We start from the raw sequence: 6,219 nt of genomic DNA, 5'->3' as shown, positions 1-6,219 counted from the left end.
AAAAATAGCAAAAGGAATGGGGAAGGAGCTTGCAGCACAGTAATGTGGAGCTATGGAGGGGAAGTGAAAGTAATGAAAACAAGATGAAGAGAGCACGCACACTCAGACTCACAGTCTCTTGAGGCTGCACTTTTCCTACAGGTACTTATACCGATGTCCATGCAAAACCTAACGTGCAAGGATAAAGGGTGAGAGCTGATGTGGAAGGAGATGCACCCATATGTCCTAGATCAATTTGCCTGTTGTTTCTGAAGCAGTATGCAGGGGCACAAATGTGAATGCCAGGAGGGCAAGGACTAGCTTTTTCTATTTGATGGAACTGTGTCTGGTATAGTAAAGGTCATCAATAAGTTGTATTGAATTAATGAATTTGTGAATAAATGAACCATAAAGCATGGCCCTGAGGGATAGACTTTTGTGAAAATAATACCTAGGGCTCGTTTGAGGGAGCATCTGAAAAGGGGTAAGGTTACCCTATAGCAGGATGGCTGTCGGACGGCAAGGTGAGGTAAGGAAGAGCAAGACGGTGGATGAGCTCTTCTCCTCCTGCCTCGCAGTTTCAGCAATTGGAATGGGGAATCAATGGGGTGTGATGGAAGTTGGCAGAAAAGGGTAGAGTAGAAATGCCACACTGAGGAAAAGGCTGCTGGACAGGTGGATATAACCCCATGTATTACCTTAGCGTTAGGAGGTCAAATGAGGGGCTGGGACTATTTGTATAAGAACCCAGCAGAGATCTGAAGAAATATGAATTACATTGAAATAATAAGTCCGTATACATTATAGAATTATTCGGTGATTAGTTGCTTTGATCAGTGCTTACAGATTGGAAATGAGGTTTTCTCAGAGAGGAGGCAAGTACCAGTTTTTAAGCCCTCCTGTGAAATCCACAGGTACAGGTGGGAGAAGTTGATTTTGTCAGGATATAGCTATGTTTTATTTTCTAATTTTCTGCTGTTCGAAGCCCCAAGAATGACCAAGATACCAGACAATTAAGGGTTTGCTCATCAGTCTCCTGGATTTCTGAGTAAAATCATTGAGAGGATGACAGATTCCATTGTTAGGTCCTCACTGGCCACTGTGCTTTTATTTTTCACTTTGTCCTTACTCTTTACTCTGTCTGGAATAGATTTATTTCCTTCTTTGGCTGAAGAATTGCTCTCTTACTCTTACTATAAGCCTACCCTCCTTCGTGGAACATTCTTGACCTGCCTCTGCACCTACAACATTCTGCACATCCTTATAACACTGCACATGCCTCACAATTTTCATCTTTGGAATTTGATCTCCCTCACTACTCAGTGGTTTCCTTGAGGGTATCCAGTTTTATTCAAACGTGTGTTCAGATTGCCTGATCAGTGCTGGTACATGGACGACCTCTTGAATATTTAATAGAATAACTTATGTCGAGTACTTTGCCACTTAACTTATATATTCCCCACTAATGAAAGAACTTCAAGTGTCTCTTCCTGAACCCTGCCAGACCAAATTTACACCCACACACCTACACAAACAGGCATATGCATATAATCTTCTTGAAAGAATTTACCCAATTACAAATTGTTTCCCATTTTTGCAGCTCTTGAAACTTTTCAAATGGGCATGGTTAGCAAGCCATTTGTCTTAAAATGGGTTTGAAGTAGGATGTACTTACTTTCGTAAACATTTATCTTTGATGGATTCCCCTCAACTCTGATTTCCCCCAACATCCAGATATTCCTGAATTTGAATAAAAGCTTTCTGCATATTTTTACACACATTCAATCACATCACATTTTTGAAATGACCAGTTTTTCCCAACAAGTTGTACACTAATGATCTCCTTCCTTGTTTGATTCAAATTTTTAATTTATTGTAACTTCATTTAGAAATCCCACATATGCTGGATTAGTGCTTTAAAACAAAAGCATTTGATAACTCCTCTTTATATGTTAATATAAGGGAGACATCCATAAAGACATAAGAGCTATGAAGTAATCTTGCAAGGAACTAAAGTTTAGGATATCTAAAATGCTTCTGCCCTCTCCCCATGGATACAAGGCAGAGATATATTTGAAAGTTGCCTATCCCAGAATAGTCTCCCCGTCCCAAGCTGGCCTACATGGAGACAGTTTCTATACTGAAAGTGTTTTCTTATGTACTTTCCAAATGATATGTCTAGATTAAAATAATTTTTCAATTCATGTTTCATCATAGTTGCAAAATACTTTGTCAAGTAACTCGATCTACTTTCATTCTTGGTTTTCCAAATCTAGAATGATTTTCCAATTTTCCAAATGATGGGAAGTGTTTTCCAAACACAAAGTTTGATGGGAACTGAGTTGTTGATTTTCAAGGACATGCCTCTGAAATTACTTGCTGTCCAATTTCTTATTTGAGTGATTGATTTGTGAACTTTTAAAATTAAGAACTTTTTTGTGGCAGAATTTTTTAAGGCATTTAAATGAACAATGATATATTGTTCCTTATGCTCTTAAGAACTAGACCATCTCCTATTCATAAATACCCATTAAAATGTATAAATACACACATAAGCACACACACAGAATTATGCACACTATATTTTGGGGTTTTTAGATTCCTTAATAGGGGAATAGTTAAGGTTACAAATATGAAGGAAATCACCATGAGCATTAAGCAAAACTACATAGAACACTATCAGCTACATAGACTAGAAATTTACTCACCCCATCTATTTTGCCTACACACCAGAGGTTGAATTTCCATTTTTCAGAGGACATTCTTCTGTCCTCTCTTTTTTATATCAGCCTTTTTATTAGGGACTGTGGCAGAGAGTGAGGCTGGTTCTATTCCTGGTGCCATATATTGCTTAGGAGAGTCTAGCAGAAAGTGAGGAATAAGGCCTTTAATATCCTTTCCTGTTTTAAAAAGCCTGATATATAATTGGCATATAACATTGTCTAAATTCAAGTTGTGTAATCTGGTGATTTGATATATTTATTCTATTATGATGTGGTTGCCACCAAGACCTATCACCCAATCACAGCACATGGTTATCATTACTTTTTTGTGATAAGAGTATTTAAGGTTTAGTCTCTTAGCCTTCTGAAGTATATACTACAGTATTATTGACTAAAACTGTTTAACCTCTTTCTGAATAGAAACAAAGGCACAGAATAAAAAGTACTTTTGTGTGTTACAGGCATGTGGACAAAGAGCGAAGTGCAGCAGGATTCCCTACTGGGGAATAGACAGCTGTGTCTGATTTGCACAGCAGCTAATTGTAGCAGAGAGAATGTCTGTGCCTAATGACACCCAATTCCACCCTTCTTTCCTTCTGCTGGGCATCCCAGGAATGGAAGATGTGCACATCTGGGTCGGGTTCCCCTTCCTCTTTGTGTACCTTGTTGCTCTCCTGGAGAACGCTGCTGTGCTGTCATCTGGACTGAGCACAGTCTCCATGAGCCCATGTACTACTTCCTGGCCATGCTGGACTCCATCGACCTGGGCTTGTCCACAGCCACCATCCCCAAAATACTGGGCATCTTCTGGTTCCACCTCAAGGACATATCTTTTGAAAGCTGCCTTTCCCAGATGTTCTTCATCCACTTTTTCACTGCCATGGAGAGCATTGTGCTGGTCACCATGGCCTTTGACCGCTACATTGCCATTTGTAAACCCCTTCACTACACCGTGATCCTCAGCAGCAAAACCATCAGCATCATTGCAGGTGCTGGTGTCCTGCAGAGCCTGTGCATGGTGGCCCCCCTGGTGTTCCTCCTCCTGAGGCTGCCCTTCTGTGGGCACCGTGTCATCCCTCACACCTACTGTGAGCACATGGGCATTGCCCGCTTGGCCTGTGCCAGCATCAAAGTGAACATTATGTTTGGCCTTGGAAACATTTCGGTCTTATTACTGGATGTGGTCCTTATTGTTCTCTTCTAGGTCAGAATCCTCCATGCAGTCTTTTGCCTGCCTTCTTGGGAGGCTCGACTCAAAGCCCTCAACACCTGTGGTTCCCACATTGGTGTCATATTAACTTTTTTCATGCCAGCACTTTTCTCTTTCTTGACACACCATTTTGGCCACGGTATTCCTCAATATATCCACATTTTCTTGGCCAACCTATATGTGGTTGTTCCACTAGCCCTCAATCCTGTCATCTATGGGGTCAGAACCAAGCAGATTCGGCAGCGAGTCATGAGGATTTACCTTAACCCAGACAGCTAACCAGTCAGAGGTCATGGTAGGTTTTTATTAGAATTCATGTTCCTGCATTGTAAGAAGTCGTTATCTTACATCTAATCCTATAGAAGGTAGGAAGACAAAGGGGACTATTAAGCCAATAGTATTATTATCTTTGAGTTGCAGGTTTTACATTTAAAGTTCATAATATGCATACTGATGATGATATTTGATTGAGACAACTGGATATCCACATGCACAAAAGGTGAATTTAGACCCTTACTTTACACTGTAGAAAAATTAACCAATAATGTATAAGAGTCCTAAGAACAAAAGACAAAAGTATAAAAATCAAAGTATGACTTATTTGTAATACTTGTCAGAAAAGAGATAGATATAGCATCAATAGTAAGAAATATATTTAAATGTTTATCTGGGTTTCATTAAAAATCAAAAATTATTTTCTTCAAAAGATAATGGTAGTAAAATGAAAAAGTAAATCATATTCTGTGGGAATATATTTGCACATGATATATATGCTAAAGGACTTGAATTAAAATTATATCAAGAACTCTTATAACTCAATGATTGTATCAAATTACCCAATTAAAAAGACAAAATATTATATATACAGCTATCAAAACATAAATAAGTACATAAAATGTCCTTAATAATTCCTCACTAAGGATATGCATATTAAAACCACAATGTTGACTTCCAGCCTCTCACACTAATACAAAGTCCTGAAAGTGAGCCTTCTTAGAGCAGTTCTCCATAGATCTCCTATATGAAAACTCTCCATTTCTGAGTCTGTTTCGAGGGAACCCAGTTGAAGATGGGATTGTTTTTTAAGAGGTATTATCAACTATTTTGTGCTATAATTTATTTTCGTTTTGAGATTTTACATAATGTGTGTTATTTGGTTTGAAACTTTCAATAATTTTTGTCTTTGGTGTTCAACATTTTACTTGATATGCTATTTAAAAAATATATTCACTATTTGCAGATGACATGATATGGTACATAAAAAACCCTAAAGACTCCACTCCAAAACTACTAGAACTAATATCGGAATTCAGCAAAGTTGCAGGATACAAAATTAACACACAGAAATCTGTGGCTTTCCTATACACAAACAATGAGCTAATAGAGAAATCAGGAAAACAATTCCATTCACAATTGCATCAAAAAGAATAAAATCCCTAGGAATAAACCTAACCAAGGAAGTGAAAGACCTATACCCTGAAAACTATAAGACACTCTTAAGATAAATTAAAGAGGACACTAATAAAGGAAACTCATCCCATGCTTTTGGCTAAGAAGAATTAATATAATCAAAATGGCCATCCTAACCAAAGCAATATACAGATTTGAGGCAATCCCAACAAATTACCAACAGCATTCTTCAACAAACTGTAACAAATATTTCAAAAATTCATATGGAAACACCAAAGACCCCGAATGGCCAAAGCAATCCTGAAAAGAAAGAATAAAGTGAGGAGGATCTCACTCCCCAACTTCAAGTTCTACTACAAAGGCACAGTAATCAAGATAATTTGGTACTGGTACAAGAACAGAGCCACAGATCAATGGAACAGAATAGAGACTCCAGACATTAACCCAAACATATATGGTCAACTAATATATGATAAAGGAGCTATAGATATACAATGTGGAAATGACAGTCTCTTCAACAGATGGTGCTGTCAAAACTGGACAGCTACATGTAAGAGAATGAAACTGGATCAGTGTCTAACGCCATACACCAAAGTAAATTCAAAATGGATCAAAGACTTGAATGTAAGTCATGAAACCATAAAACTCTTAGAAAAAAACATAGGCAAAAATCTCTTAGACATAAACATGAGTGACTTCATGAACATATCTCCCTGGGCAAGAGAAACAAAAGCAAAAATGAACAATTGGGACTATATCAAGCTAAAAAGCTTCTGTACAGCAAAGGACACCATCAATAGAACAAAAAGGTACCCTACAGTATGGGAGAATATATTCATAAATGACAGATCCGATAAAGGGTTAACATCCAAAATATATAACGAGCTCATGCACTTC

General features: G+C 38.0%; 1 pseudogene; it reads left to right on the top strand.

Annotated features, from left to right (window-relative positions):
• The first annotated feature begins 3,256 nt into the window (after positions 1-3,256).
• LOC140844234 (olfactory receptor 52E8-like) lies at positions 3,257-4,191 on the top strand (annotated as a pseudogene).
• The last annotated feature ends 2,028 nt before the right edge of the window (positions 4,192-6,219 follow it).

The sequence above is a fragment of the Manis javanica genome, chromosome 11 (assembly GCF_040802235.1).
Source record: "Manis javanica isolate MJ-LG chromosome 11, MJ_LKY, whole genome shotgun sequence".
Taxonomy (NCBI): domain Eukaryota; kingdom Metazoa; phylum Chordata; class Mammalia; order Pholidota; family Manidae; genus Manis; species Manis javanica.
Note: the sequence above shows the minus strand (reverse complement) of the source record. Positions and strands in the feature narration are given on the sequence as shown.